This window comes from Lonchura striata, chromosome 14 (assembly GCF_050655825.1).
Source record: "Lonchura striata isolate lonStrDom1 chromosome 14, ASM5065582v1, whole genome shotgun sequence".
NCBI classification, from domain to species: Eukaryota; Metazoa; Chordata; class Aves; order Passeriformes; family Estrildidae; genus Lonchura; species Lonchura striata.
In genome coordinates, this window is record NC_140716.1 from 10,891,440 (window position 1) to 10,907,508 (window position 16,069).

Genomic DNA, 16,069 nt, shown 5'->3' on the forward strand with positions numbered 1-16,069 from the left:
AATATTTTTTAATGAGATAGGCTATAAAAAGATAAGTCATGTAATAATGGTTTTGGGGATTTAATCAGAAGAGTTGATTCATATTCCAAAAATGATCTTTGCACTAGAGTTGCATCTTCATTAAGGGCCTGCATTTTAATGGTCCACCAATCAAACTAAAGATCTCTTTGTGGATATAAGATGGTGACAGTCCTATTTGAATATTGTGATGTCTTTTAATTGCCTTCCCTGCACAGTCTGTGCCCACACCCCACCACATCTGTCCATAGAGCCCTTTGTTAAACTGGCAGGTGAGAGGGAGGGACAGGAGGGACAGTGTCACTGGATAACTCAGTCTATTGGTCCAAGTGTCCATGCAATGGTGGAAAATAAGGAAAAAGAATGCCCAGCAGAAACTCTGCTTCAGGAGAACTGAAACTGTGAGTAAGAAGCTGTATTTGCAATTGAGCCTTGTTTGCCAGTGCAGAGTGAGAGAGTGACAGTATAGGGTTGGGAAGGAACAGCCACATGGCAGCTGCATCAAATGTAGCAATGCCTCACTCAGATTTCTCCATTAAATAAAGAAAATAGTATTCAGCCCATATAGCAAGCAGAAGAAACCCTCCTTATGTTGATAAATGCTTCCAACTGCTGAATACAATTTTTATATTTTGAATAAGCAATGCAGCAGAATATTCAGGACAGCAATTTTGATTTAGAGTCTGAGCACTGAGAGGTGCAGTGCTGTCTTGCTATGTGCCATTTAATTCAACAGTGTTGCCATCTGATTCAAATGAACCTCTTGAGTGTGAGCGAGCCAGTTTTCCATTCCCTGATGGGCTGGTGTAAGTGTTACACTTCCCAAAAGTGATATAATGCCCCCAAATATTTGGTTGATTTATTTTATTTCTTGTATTTATTTACATTTTAATTACTACAGATGGAACAAATTCTCTACTTTGAAGTTTTATTACATTAATGAAGCTGGCATAGTGTAGCCTAACCAATTTTGGAACCTCTCTTCAACCTTTCCAGTTCTGTGAAAGAGAATTTCAAGTAAAACACAAGGAGTCCTGAATCAGTTGTTCAGCATATGGCACCCTGATATCCTCAGAGGTACAGAGGGGAAGAAGAAGAAGATATGTATCAAGTTTCATAGTCAGCAAGAACATTAGCCTTTAATAAAATTGAGTGTGGTGTTCTGGGCTTTTTTTAAGGAAGAAGATTTATAATTAATTATACTTATTTTTTCTTTCAATCTTTTTTTTTCCTTTTTATTTTTTCTTTTAATTTTCCAGTACCTTTTCTCCTATGATACGTTCCCTGTCCCAGGAAATAAGCACTGTGGTGTGTCCTGACAGACAGAGACAGCAGATACATGTTTTTAGGAGCCATGTGTATGTGTTGGACTCTAACAGAGTGGACTTCAGGTATGTCATAGCTCTCTATGTTTGCACCCATTTTCAAATACATTTTTCTGTTGTATTAAACCTCCAACAAGAGCAAATGAAATGCAGATCTGGTGAAAAGTGGTGGGTGGGAGTGCGGGACCCCCTTGGGGTTTGTGCACAGATGACCTGACACTGGATTTCAGCCCTGTGAAGGGGACACAGCCCTCACCTGTGACTGTCCTGGTGACAGCAGGTTGTCCTAGTTGCAGTTGAGTGTCAGAAGAATTGGTTTCTTTTCAGCCATCCTTGATGCAATGTCCTTTCATACCTATGAGAGAAACTGTCTACGCAGGTGCTGGTGCAGAAATACATCAGCTGAGCTGTGAACAATGAACTACATTCTTTCTTCTAACACTAAATTCAGGTCTTGTTAAAAAAAAAAAAAAGGGGGCATGTTGCACAGGGAACAAGAACTTTCAGTTCAGCCTGTGCCAGAGTAAGTAGTAAGTGGTGGGTTTGAAAGTCCTTGTCAGATTTATGTTCAGCTGGTGTGTGCAGTGTCATAAGGAGCAGAAGTGTGTGTGTGCACAGGCAGGTACTGAGGATGCTGCCGACTCCTCTTGCTCCTGTGTCAGCCTTTCCCCAGGGTGGATGTCTTATCTGTTGAGTGTACCATGTAGTAGACATTTTAAAATCCTTGTATTTCTCCACATGACTTCTTTTGGAATAAAGTGCAGCTGCAAATGATTTTCCACTCTCTAATTTCCTTCCCTTGCAATGTGGCAACTTGAAGCTTGGCAAATGCAGTTTTTATAACCTATAACAAATGTGCTTTAACATCGGCTGCCCACTATTCTTGCCTTAATCTGAAAAGCTTGATAATAAACATTCAGGCAGGAAAAATTACTGAGACTATTGAGTGGCTGTAATAATAACTCTGATTCAGTATCTTGAAGGATTAAAATTAAATTGAACCTGATAACATCATTTTTATGCAACCTGTCTTTTCTACCAGCTTTTAATCATTTTTGATAACAACTTTGCATTAACACCCTATTCTGGAAATGCATTCCTCTGTTGTCCTCTGGTATTACACATTCCTTGTTTTGCTTTTATAAATAATATTTCTTGCTCTCATTCATTTTTGCTCCCTACATATCACCAGGTAGTTTTGATGGATTTCTCCTCCTGAAAGCCATCTGCTCAGTTATGTTAGATAACATAGATAACCCTTCCACCAAAATGCAGGTTGATAGACGTTCCTGCTAAACCAAAGCAGTCATTTATGATCCTTCTTTCTAACACTTGCCCCCTGGCCAGGCCTTCCCAGCTAAAACCTTTCAGACAGTGCTGGGACTCAAGACACATTTTGGAGTTGTCCAGTTGGGCATGGTAAGAACTCTTGGGGCCTGCCTAGGAAGGCTGGTCTGAGTGCATGGAAAGATGTGGATGAACTCTCCTAAAAGTGCAGGAGTCACACACACTCCTGTGGTAGGTTATTGTGCCCAAAAGAGAAGATGGATGAAATGGGAAGACAAAATTCACAGACAGTGGAGAAAGTAGGGTAGACAGTGTGTCCTTGGAGCTGGGGTTGGGTGACCCTAAGGAAGAGGAGCAGCAGGATGAGAGGCTCCTTTATGATCCAGGGAAGTTCAGCTCCTGCTCTTCTGGCACAAACCCTTGTGCAGGCCACCAGAGAACTGGGTATGACGGATAAGGACTTCACAATGGAAACAAAACTAAATAAAGCCATGTATTTCTTTTAACCAGGCCTTTCCCTGCCTTTTTTGCCTGCACTGGCAAGGTGGGGAGCTGCTTGTGCAGGGGGCCGTGTCTGGGACTGTGGCCTGAACTCTGGGCTGTTGGATGGAAAATGCATCTGCCATCAAGACCTCGAGATGTGGTAAAAGCCTGAAAGGCTCCAAGACATTCAATCAAGTTGGTAAGAGCAATATAGTGGGTCTGTCATGCTCATGACTGAACAGTTGTATTTCTACTGTGTTTGACTGGAGAGATTTTCTGTTTGACCTGTCCATGTACAGAAGCACTCTGGCATGAACCAGATGGGCCCTGCTTAGGCTAAAAAGGAAGACTTTTTTACTTTTCCTCAGATATTTCTTATCTCAGTCAGAGTTGCTGGGGTCACTGGCCAGCAGTACAGAGGTATGGGCCAGAGGAGCCCAAGCAGTGGGTCAGGCAAGGGAGGTTTTTGGTCAAGGTGATGGGGGAGGCGCAGCCATCAGCAGCAGGTGCCCAGATTTTCTTAGCCTGAAAAGACACTGTGGTATTATACAGAGCCCAGCTGCTGCTGGCTGCATCCAGCTGCATGAAAAGTGTCTACAGAGCTTGTGTCTTCTCAAACATGCAAGTTGTGGTATGTGTAATTTTCACCACTTCCCACCACGGGAGAAGTGGGATTTCTCACTCCGAGGGATGCATGTTGTACTGACTCTGGAGACTGAGTATGTGCCTCCAAGAGGAATTTCACAGCCTGGCCCTCCTCCTCAGAGCTCACAGGGCTTCTGGTTTCCTTTGGCAGGAAGTATGCCATGGAAAAAGTTACTCCTGGAGGGATTGAGTATTTCTTGGGCTAATTACCTTGTATTGTTTGCAATCCTTGAAGCATCTAAATTGATATGCTGAGTGCAAGAAGGGGAAAGTGTCTAGAACCTGTAATTTAGCTTAATGAAAACTAATGCAAGTTTAAATAAAAAGAAGCAAACTAGTCCCTAGTGAGATACCTGAGCCACAGTTCCACAAAATTTAATTAATCTTTCCTTTGTATTAAACATTATGATGCAGGGAAGAATCTGTGCTAAGGACAGCAGTGACTAATTTCACAACAAGGAATAAACTTTTGTGTGTGGTTTTGTCTCACCACATGCCTGAAAGTAGGTATAAAGGAATAACAACTGAGGACTTCAGGTACAGAGACAGCTGCTGGATGGGCCAGGTCATGAGCTGACATCATGAGGTAAATATAGACAGGAGGTGTTTGTTTTTTTTTTCAATCAAGAAGTAAAGGGAAATATTTTTAGTGCATTTTTGAAACACCTCTGCATGCTCCAGATGGTGTGTCATTGGTCTGGGCTCAGGTCAGGCACTGGTAAATTTTGGTTCTACACAGCACTGGCCACAGGCTTGCAAACCTTTGGCCAAATGCCCCAGGAACACCAGGTATATGGAGTTAAAGCTTTATATCTCACATGTTAACCCCATAAGCCTTCCCAGAGGTTTAACACAACCATTTGCAGGGCAAGAACATTTAGTATGTCCTCACAACAGGCAGAAGTTATTCCTGAGGAGCTCCTGCCCACAGCTGTTTGCTTCCCTGTTGCAGATATATATAAACAATTACTAGAGAGGTAAATATTTGTTTGCTCAGGAGATCCACACCAATATCTATGAACTGGGTGAAGTTCTGCATTTCCCTTAGCCAGGATCCTGTTTACTTCCCCACTTTCAGACCTCCTGCCATAGCCTTACAGAGAGTAAATATGCCTGGGATTTGCTGAATTCTGCTTTTTGTGTCCCTCTGCCTCTGGAGTCAGCTTCCTGTGCTGGCAGGAGCATCTTCACAGGAGGAGGCAGCTCCTCAGTCCTGAGGAGGAGGATTTTGGTCCGAGAGCAGCCAGGGGATGCTGGCAGCTGCACCAGCTGCTGCTGCAGGCTGCTCTGTGTGAATTCCTTCTGGCAGCAGCCAGTGCTCATTTTATCTTAAAAAAAATCCTCATCCCACTGCTGCACGAATGGATTCCCTGTCCTGGAAAAGGAAAGTAGACCAATAAGAGTCCTAGCCCTAGTGCAGGCATTTTAGAGGGAGTTTGAAAGGCTGGAAGGTGATGCCTCAGCCCCAGCCCCACCTTGGCCTGGTTGGGGCAGCCCCAGTGAGCAGGGAGGGCAGGGAGTGAGGGCTCCTGCTCCTGCCCAGAGTTGCAAGGTTTGAAGGGCACCATCTCACACACTTTGACAATGCTGGGACACAAGCAGTTTACACACTCTTACCACTGACTTTCCCTCTGACACCTCATCTGCTGTTTCTAACCTTAACCGTTTTTGGTTATACCGATGGTATTTCTACTCCTGTATGTGTTACATACATCACTAGAATCATTAAATATCCAGCTGCTGATGGGGACTGTCTCCCAGAGCTGGTGGTCAGCCAAAAGAGCTGCATTTCCTCCGGGGAGTCAATATTTGTAGAGCTAAAGGCCCAAAATAAGAATGAGGAAATGATGTGGCAGATTTCATGAGAGAAATGTCTGAACATCTCTGATGAGTTTATTTTGCCACTCTCTGATGAGGTATAACCTGACAAAAAGCAGGAGGTTGATTAAGTGTCACAGTCAGCCCGTGGCACGGGTGATCCCAGGGAGGACACTGACAGGAAAGAGGAGCTGTGCTCCATCCTCTGCGTGTCTTGCATGTCATTTGTTGTACAGGCTGAGGTTGTGGTGAGAGGTGAGCAGCTCATCACTCCTTGGGTCTCTCCCTTGCCTTTTCCATCAGACATTTAATGTACAGTGTGTATTCCTGACCACTGCAGAGCCAGGAAATCTCTTGCCATAGAATTCTGATTGATTTGGGTTTTTTGCATGTTTTGAAAATATGGTTTTACAAGAAACACAGGATTGCTGCAGAATTTTCATTACCTATTGGTGCACGACAAGAAGTTAGAAGACGTACAGAAAAAAACAAAAATATCAACACAGGAAGATGAGCAAATCTATTTATAAGTTCATTCAGAGAAAAATACTCATGCCCAGGTTTTTCTAATGGGGATGGAAAAGCAGAAGAGCTGTCAATATTTTTTTATGCCAAATAAGTAATGATAACAGGGTCAGTTTTTTTAACACCCTCTTTCCTCTGATTTATACTTGACTTATTGAAGCCAAAGACCTGCATTATTTCGTAAATGCATTGGGCACAAATGCTCTGATGGGGGAGAAGTTAATTAGGATGAAGAGGGAAGCTGTGTTCCAGGTGCAGGAGCCATTAGTATTCTTCTGCTCCAGTTCCCTGAACTGCTGCATTTATTAACCTTTAGCCGGATCAGAGCAGAATTCTCCTGTTTCTTACATAATGTTGGAATTCTAATTGACAGTACTGATGAAAGGGAAGAATTCTCTCTGCAACTCAAATTTTTCTTGCTTTCATGTAGAGGGCTTTAGAACAAGAGTCTTATCAGCTGTGAATAATTGCATCTCATTAGCTGTGTACTGGAGTTGCATGTATATGCATATTGGAGTCGTGTATATATTTGGCTGGGAAATGTTATGGCTTGCTTCAAGTGGCACTGGGGATGTGAAATTCAGTGTGCATGGCATGTTTATGTAACTCAGTGGCATTGCTGAAGAGGCAGGAGATGATGGTTGCACATTTGGGTGTTTGCAGTGGTTTTCTTCAGTACCTCAATAGGTTTTGCACTTCTAGGAAAATTTAGTTCTGTGCTGATCTTGTAAATCCAAATTCACAGAAAGTTTTGAAGTCTCTAACAGAGAGAGAAAGCTGCCAAAGAAGTAATTTACATGAGAATGCTGTTGTCTTAGCCCTCAAATCCTTTAGAACATTAGGAAATTCAAATAATCCATTTATAATCTTTTGATTGTACCCTTTATTTTGATTTTTTTTCCCACATGGCTAGAAGAGGGTTGTTTTAAATAAAAAGAGGTGGTTTATTTCCAAGAGGGCAAGTCTCTTCTCCTTAAAGGGGCTAAGTAGTTAGCCAGAGATGATTTTCCATTGTGCAGAAGCTGCAGCTGCCACATGGCTCTGTGATAGGAGCTCCCACCCCGAGGAATAACCTGGCTGCAGAGCAATCATTAATTGCTTTCTGGGACAAGGATTATCTTGTTATTGCTTGTAGTTCAAAGACAATTCAACTCTTACACACATGTATTGGCATGAAGAAAATGCCAACTGCTCTTATTTCCAGCACAACAGTGACATAATTGTCAAGCTGATGGAAAACAAAAGCTTCCTCCTAATTTATTTGTTATTAAACAAAGAAAAAAAATCTGCTGTTTAACTAAGAAGTGCTTTCCACACTTTTCAGGAAAGACAGCTGACATTTAGTGCTGGGACAATTCATGATGAAGTTGTTGAAATATGAGAGTTACATAAATCCTCATGGTTCTTTCTTTCCAAAATGCAAATTGCTGATTTCTTCTTGATCCTTTTGGATTACAGATATTTAACCTAAGCAGAGCTTTCATGTAGGATTCATTTTATATTATTGTTTTCTCAAAATTACAATTACAGGTCCCTTTATATACAGCATAACATTAAATTATAGGACTATTTCTTACTTTAGGCTACTTTATGCTTTCTCTTAGTAAAGAAAATAAAATATTTTTTTTCTTATGATTGACAGCTTTGTCTTTGATTCTACTGGAGGATTTCAGTACCTGACCAGAAAGTTCTGGGAATCAAATTCCCAGTTCTGCTCAGCATAGGGCACAGCAAGGAGATAAGAGACCAGAAATCACATTTCCACTCGTTGTGTCGAGATGAACATTTGAAGGACAGGATTGCTGCTGACTGCAAATAGTGAAGCCTGCAGGACTTTTTCCAGAAACAAATTGAAGTATGTTCAGTAATATATTAATTAGCTGCTGGAAAAGAATATTGAGAAGGTTGTGGTAGTGATTAATTGTTTTGCTTATTAAATTATTTTCCTAGCATGTGATTTTTTTCGTCAGAAATATAGTACTTTGAATATTATAGCTCATGCTTCTGTGAGGAAACAAGAAGGTATTTTTCTAAGATAGCAGAAGGATTTTCTTCTGTATTTCTAAGGAAAGTAATAATGAAGATCAACACTTGAGAACTGCCTGGAAGAAAATAGATAATTATAGACTTCATTATGCTTTCTAACAGGCAAGCAAAATTTTAAATCAGACCTTTAAAACCACAGGAGTTCAGGGAAAAAAATTGTAAAGAGCGCCAATTTTCTGATCAATCAACACTTGCAATGAAAAACCAGCATTATGTTCTTAGAGAATTAGTGACTATTTTCCCATCAAACTTAGGATTTTAATAAAGCAGAGATGGAATTCCATGCATGAAGCGTTCCAAACCATCAGTCCAAACCAGAGGCTGGAGTTATAAACTCCAGGCTGGACATAAAGCTGAGGAATTACATAAAACTGAGGCAGAAAGATAAACAAAGAAAGGAAACTAGACTGAATGAAATTGCAATTAATGTAAAGATTGGCATCCAAACAATATAAGCCCCCTTCCAAACAATATAAGTCCCCCAGGCTGTTTCTAGCACGGGGCAAGCTCTCCAAAGGAGTCAGTTCCCCAGGAGGTCACAGCAGTCACACATGCAAGGGGATATTCTGTCCCTTAGCGTTTTCTTCTAATGTTTGGTACACACTCCATTAGCCATTAAAGTTTCACCTTGCCTGTGAAAACCAATGCAATTAATGCTTTCCCAGTAATCAGGACATAAAGACTCTCCTGGTGAAGCAGGACATATTTATGAGCATTTAGCTTTTCATTAGGGAGATTTCAGTGTAGCCTGTCCTTTTCAACTTTGTGATTTAGCAGGAGGAACAGACGAGCTGGAACAACTTGACACCTTCAGCTGTTACCACCTTCAAACTCCCAAAAAATTCCTATCACGGGGGACATCCTGCAGCTTTGCAAAGCCCACATTACTGATTATTTTTATCTTCCTGAGCTTGGCAATGTGGCCATAGTGACTTGGGGACCTGCCTCTCCTTGACCCAGGTGCAAGGGTGGGTCCTGGTCATGCAGTGGGCTCCTTCATGCCCTGCAGCTGTGTTTTCCCTAATAGCTGTTCTGGGGAGTGACCCTCTTTTCAAGATGTGCTAGGAAATAACCATAACTTGGCTGAAGAGCACTATAAAAAGCAGCAATGTTTGGGCTTGCTGAGCTGGGCAGAAGAGCTCAGCACTACTGCAGCTTCATTTTGGAGTCCAGGGCACCCAGAGGGATTGAGAGGGATGAGTCAGTGCCCATGCTGGGTGTTAGAGCCTCGCAGAGTGCTGAGTAAGGAACTCCTGCTGGGATGGAGGATGAAGGAAACGCAACTGGGTTGCTTCAATGTTAGCTACAACAGCTAACAACAGCCAACAGCTCTGTGGCAGGACACACTTTTTAGACAGGCTTTACCTGTTTTATAATCCTGCTGAGCCCTGGTATTGGCAACAGCAATCCATGCTTGCACTCTTCTGCTGTTGCTGTACTGAAAGGTGGAATATTATCTTTAAGCTTCAATGAGGATAGAAAATCAGGCTAACTCATCTGATGGGAGCCCTCCACCTGCTCATCTCTCCATGAGTGAAGCAGTAGAGGACTGCTCTTCCTCCAATAATATCAAGCAAAAGGCCAAGCAAAAAAGTATCTAAAATGTGTTCACACAGGTGGTGATATTGATTTAATTTTACCAGTTTCTTTAATGCCCATGAAGATAAACTTAGAAGAACAGATCTTAATCAAAGATGAACTTAGATGACAGTTTGAGTGATCAGATCCATGCCTTTTTAAAATATGTGTCTAAAACAGGTACGTTGTTTCTGTTTTGGTCCTCTTTAGTGCTGTCGATAATCATGCCTCTATTAAAATGATACTTTTAGGGACTATTTATTTGATAGACTCTCAAGTATTCATTATCTTAATTACCCACTATAAATTACCCATGATACTCTATCCTTGTTTGGTGCAAAAATAATGACTTCTTGTCATTCAGGTGCTAATCACCAAATCTTAATCCTTTGCTAGTTTATTATGGATTTTCAGAGGAAAAATTAAAGGAGAATCTTAAATATGTCTGTTCTCTTACTTGTCTTTTAACAGCAGTGCATGCATTCTGTCTCTGGAGAGCTTCAGCAGAGTGTCAGGCTGCAGAGCCAGGGCACTGTGTGTGGGGTGCTGGGAGGTGACAGGATGGGTGTCCCCTTGCTGTGGGATGCGATGTGCTGAGAGCTGTGCACCAGCTCTGCTCGGTGTGTGCCGATGGGATTTCTTGTTGGCACTTTTTATACAATTGTTTGGCATTCTTCAGTGGTGCCAACGCCTCACAGCAAATGAAGCCAGCTCCTGATGGTGCCCTGCCCCTGAGCCAGAGCAGGGCTGTGTGCTCACCCTGCCCTGGCACACTGGGGCTGGTGGAGCTGCCCGGTGTTCCTGGTGCAGAGGAGAGGGGTTGTATTTGTCCCTGTGCTTTCTGTCGAGGTATGAAATGAAATCTGTGGGGCTGAGGAGTACTGAGATGCCCAGGTTTGCTTCATGGGCATAAGGAAGTCCCCCAGAGTGACCCTGGCTCTGCTCTGCAGAGAAGGTGGCACTGGGGGAGAGCTGTTGCCCATCTGCAGTGGTGGAGGAGGGACACTGAGGCAAGCAGGCTGGGTCAGTGGTGCCCCCAGCCAGGGCAGGGCTGCAGAGCAGGGGCTTGGAGCCTTCCAAGGCTCTGAATTTGGAAGGTGTGCAGGAAAGTGAGCACTGTCCTGCTCTTCAGGACCATTGCCCTGTGCTTGCAGAATATGAGAACATGTGTGGGCAGAGTAGAATAACTGCACATTTATGAGTTGGAACAGCACCTTATTCTTGCTTAGATTTTTCTGTGGAGACCCTGCAAGCATAGTTACAGCATGGGACAGCAGAGACTCTCTGTTCCCAGTCAGTCTCCAGCCAGAAGGTCACACTTTGTCCTGGCACTACAGGATCTGCCCATTGCTGATGCCACGTGCCCCTCACAACTGCAGTCTTTGACCCTTCTTGGCCAGCCCATCTCAACCCAAACACATTTGTAACAAAGGTAGCATAAAAATCCCTGTTGTTGTAAATGACTGCAAAGAATTTTCTTAAGGTCACCTATCAAAGAGCAGAAATTAGACCATAATTTGGTTTTGGTCCTATGCTGCAGTCATTAGTCTGTAGTGCTTCACCTGTATACAAAACTATACAATTAATCATATTCTAAAGATATGGTGAAGACCAACAGTATAAAAATATGGAGAAGTTTCTCCATAGCTCATTAGAATAGTGGAGGTTGTAGTGTCTATAGATGGTTCACTGTAATTTAACAGCTTGCCATGTGCCAAAGGAAGCCCACAGAATTTTATTTCAGTAGTGTTATCACTGGAATTATTTATTAATGTTCCAGTCTTACTCTAGTGGAAGAGTGTCTTTTTATTAAATCAGATCTCAGATAATTTTATCAGTGCTATTTCCAGCTTTTTCATGATTTTTCATGGCAATTGGGTAAGCAAACAATTACACAGTATGAATGTTGAGGGTCTGAAAAATTTAATATATGCCATGTTGTCTATAATGCTCAAAATAATCCCAACCAAAAGATGGTGTGAATTGTGTGGGAATTAATATTATCACACAAATGTATTTAAGTGTTAATTCTCTCTGATGTGACCATGTAGAAAAACCTTAGGAATCAGTGAAGATTAGGGGAAAACTGACTATTTCTGGTTGCTCATAATAATACAGACAGATTGTCTGTGCTAAATTGCTAAGCCATTTTACCAGGCTTTCCAATGTCTTCTTTTTTCTTGTCCTTTTTTTTTCCAAACTTGATTTGATTCATATTTGTCTATCGAGATGTTGGGAGTAGAGAGGAAGATAAACCCTTCAAGGCAAATATATTTTATTATTACTATATGTAAACAGCAATTGATGTTGCTCTCAGATTTGAACTTCCTTCCAGAAATGACAAATAATTTTATAGTCAAAGGGTGAAGGAAAGGAAAGCTCTGCATTAGAGTTCATTGGTCTTTATAGCTGTAGAAATCTCAAACTCTTGACTTCTACGTGCCAGACACCTCCAAGGAACCCCTGCATGTGTAGGTCTTTTACTTCTAAAAACCTTCTGGCTTAAAGAGACAATTGCCCATTTCATACCTGTCAATAAGGCTTGGCACTGAGCCTGTTGCAAACTGACTAATATGTGTTTGGATTTATGCCATTCTAGATGCTTTAGAAGAAATTAGTTGGAAGTATTTCCAGTTTGTCACTGAAAAAATTGAAGTAATTTCAAGACAAAACTGAAATATATGATGGTAAAGTGCTGATTGTTCTAAATGCCAGGTGAACACCTGATTTACATAATAACCTGATTTTTATGGCACCTGGCCAAATGTAAATGTAAATGACGTTACAGACAGGCTTTTATATGAATTTCATTGTTTGGTTAGTGTGGCAGGACAAAGCTGAAATACTAGTGAAAAAGAAAAGTAACTTGCTGCATACATTTACAAATGCCTTTTGATTATATATGCAAATATTCTCTGACGGACTCTTTTAATTCCATGTGCTGTATCTGTATGTTTCCTTCCCTGCATGCAACAGGAGTCTGCACTTGGAAACCTGCCTGTTCTTCTTAGCTGAAACTTTAGTTTTTTATACTATGAGAACACTTTCAAACCAGTGCACCTATTCTTAATGGTACACTATTCAATTCCTTGCAGCAGTCAGTCATATTACTGATATTTGTTGCTACATGCCTTCAAAATTAGAAGTGCTGCTGTTTAAATATGAATGCTACTTTAATTACATATTAACTAGCAAGCTGTGGGAATCTCTGTTACCAATAACTGCCAGGGAAAATAATTTCATGCTATAAACTTAATTTGGAATTCACTATGGGGCAAGAATTACTTACATCTGTCAGGGTTTCCTAACAGAATACTCAAGAATAAAATAAGTATTGTTTAAAAGTTAAACTTTCTTTGAATGAATTTCTATACTAATATCTTGAATGTTTGTTGTCTGACAAGAAATGAAATTTTCATATATAAAAGCACTGCAAACTGAAATTGCTAATGATTAGTCCATGGTGCATTGGACTGTGATGGAAGATCTGGATAGCAAGGTCCTGCTGGGTTTGGGCTCTATCCACAGAATAAATTTCCTTTATTCTAGGAAGATAAATTTCTCCTAGATAGTCCTTGTGTCTTTCAAATGAAATTAAATGGGGTGGGTTTCTTTGGCAGCAGCACTTGCTGAGGCCTGCAGGAGGAGCAGAGCAGCCCTGAGCTCCTCGTGCCAAGGCCTGAGAGTGGCCATGAGTGGCACTGATGGATGTGCTGCCAACTGCTGCACACTGCTGCTTTATAGAGCATCCCTCTTCCTGTGGCCAGGCCCAGAAAATTGAATTCCTGTAAACTGTCTAAAATGTCATGGCTTTATTAAAACAAATACCAGACACTGGGAAGGAAGCACTTGAAGCTGCAAATGCATCGAGGTCTGTTGTGGCCACTGCTGAAGGCATAAGACTGAGTTTTAAATGGACTTTAAATCTGAAAAAGTACAATTTCCTCATATGTTTGTTAATTTCCAGCTGTGTATCTTGCTTAAATGACTTAGTGGAAGTCAGTAAGTGGATCTTTTCACTATTTGCTGCATTTCTGTGAGCCTTGAAAAGGCTTCAATATGTGGCACACATGCAGTGGGTTTGACTACTGGACTTGCTGCCTTCTGGCTTTATGAATAATTACAGGAGACCAAAACTGGAAAGCTTAATAATTTTGGTTACAGTAAATATGACACTGAATCAGTACTTGTGTGTGTAGACACAGCAGGTCCTGTTCACATTTCCAGTCATTCCTACACTGCTTTGTGTGGGCCCACTTGTATGGTCATAAATTGTGTTTGAGTATTGTGTGCAGGCTCTTAGATGAATATTTTACTGGTAGCAAATGCTGAGATATTATTTTACCAGGAAAAAAGAGGTGTTACTTTCTCATTTTCTAAGTATTTTTGTGTTTCTTATTTTCTTTTTCAAAATAAAAGGGAAAAGCAGTGAAACTCTCTGTGTTGTGCTCTCGGAAGAGGGAAAAGAAAAATTACATTAACATTCACAGGTATTCTTTTATCAGTGTTCCCATATTATCTGAGCAACACATAACTTAGCACCTATTTTTTATTATTGCAATTTTTTATGCAGTTTAGTAAGGACTTAGAAACTAAAGCTTCTAAAAGAGAATCTGATAGCCCCAGGTGCAAGACCAGTGAGATAAGGTTATGTTTGAGGCCACTCAGCTAAGATTGCAAGTTTAACTTGCTAAACAAAGTGTTAGAAAATTAGAAGAACAATCCTGAGGATGCTTAGTCCCAGCTTCTGGCCCTGGTTCCCTGGTCTGCCTAAGTATTTTTTTTTAAACCATCACTGGATAATTTGTATTGTCACTACGCTTGCAGCTGTCAACATTTCTCTGGTTTCAAACATGAAGAAATTCCTTTAGATGACCTATTCATGTCTTCTAAGTTTCATTCCTTTAGGGCATATTTCCATGGGGTTATGAAAGTTTTTTTATTATCCTTTCATGACTGCATAGCATTTGAGTCTTAAAATGTGGTCTAGAATGAAATTCTGCTGGAAAGAATAGTTTTTCCTTTGTCCTTTAATTCTGTTGTTGTAGCAAAGCAGAAAATACTGCAGACAGTGCCGTAAAAATTAAATAATGAATGTAAAAATCTTTTCCCAGCTGTGACAGGGCAATATCAGAATGTTCTGAATTGCTTATCTGCTTCCTAATGAGAAATAAGGAGTATTCTAGACATTAAGAGATTCCCTAGGGCTAATATGTTTGAGGACCGTGTACTGAAACTACCTAATGTTTAATAAATACAAACTAGCAATGTAGAATGATTTCAAAGAGTGCTTAGAATATTTTTATTCATGAGTTTTGGTGGGGTTTTGCCCCAGACTTTATTTCAATAATGAACAGAAATGCATTACACCTTTGTCTGCTCCCATATGAAATTCATGTTCACATGGAGAGGCCAGTTCCTACTTGGGAAAGGCCCTTGCACACAGGCAGTGCAGTTGATTGTCCCCTCGTGCCTGCAGAAAGCAACCAGGGAAACACCTGGGGTGATTTGGAGGGGTTGGGCTCAGGTGGCAGAAGGCACAGGCTCCAGAGCCACCAAAGATGGTTCATTGCTGTGAGCTTTGGAGCCTGACCATTAGCTGGGAGACACAAAACCTCTTCACACAGAGTTACAATACTTATTTACAAGGCAAGCAGAAAGCTGTGAGTCTGTATGGCTGGGAGGATTGACAAGGGAAAGCCACAGGGTGAGTGGCACTGGAATGCTGGTGTTTTTGCCACAAGGGGTAAGCTCAATAATGCTGTTAGCTACAGCCCTCATTACTTCTCCAGTCAAAAAGAAACAAAAAAACAAAACAAAATTTTTTAAAAAAAGAGCAAAACCCTATAATCATTTTTGTGAGAGAGTTTTCATTTGAAGCTTTTAAGCACAAGTTGCTGCATTTTAGGAGTAGGGTTTGTGCCAGGTTTACTGAAATTGTACTACTAGTGGCTAAATTATCAATTGATTACAGGTGTGTGTCTGCCTTTAAGGGGATTCAACTACACTTTAAAGGAAGTTAATAAACAATATTGGGAGCAGCTGGCTTTGCTGCTTCTTTAGAGTCCTGTTACACCCATTCCTGGGAGAGAAGTTACTGTTCCTGTTATTTTTCTCTTGTCCTTAACACAAAACTGACTGAGCATGGAATCAAATGATGGGGTGAGTTATGAGTACAAGTTTGTCTTCTCAGTGTGCTAGAACTTGATTATTTGGCAGTTCCTCCTTTCTTTAGAGGGTTTTTTTTGAGATTCTGTAAAATGCTTGTTGTAATAAAAAAGAGCTTAGGAAGGGAGGGACTTCCAGCCCTGCTTTTTCAGGAGAATAAGTGTGCTCAGGCTGCT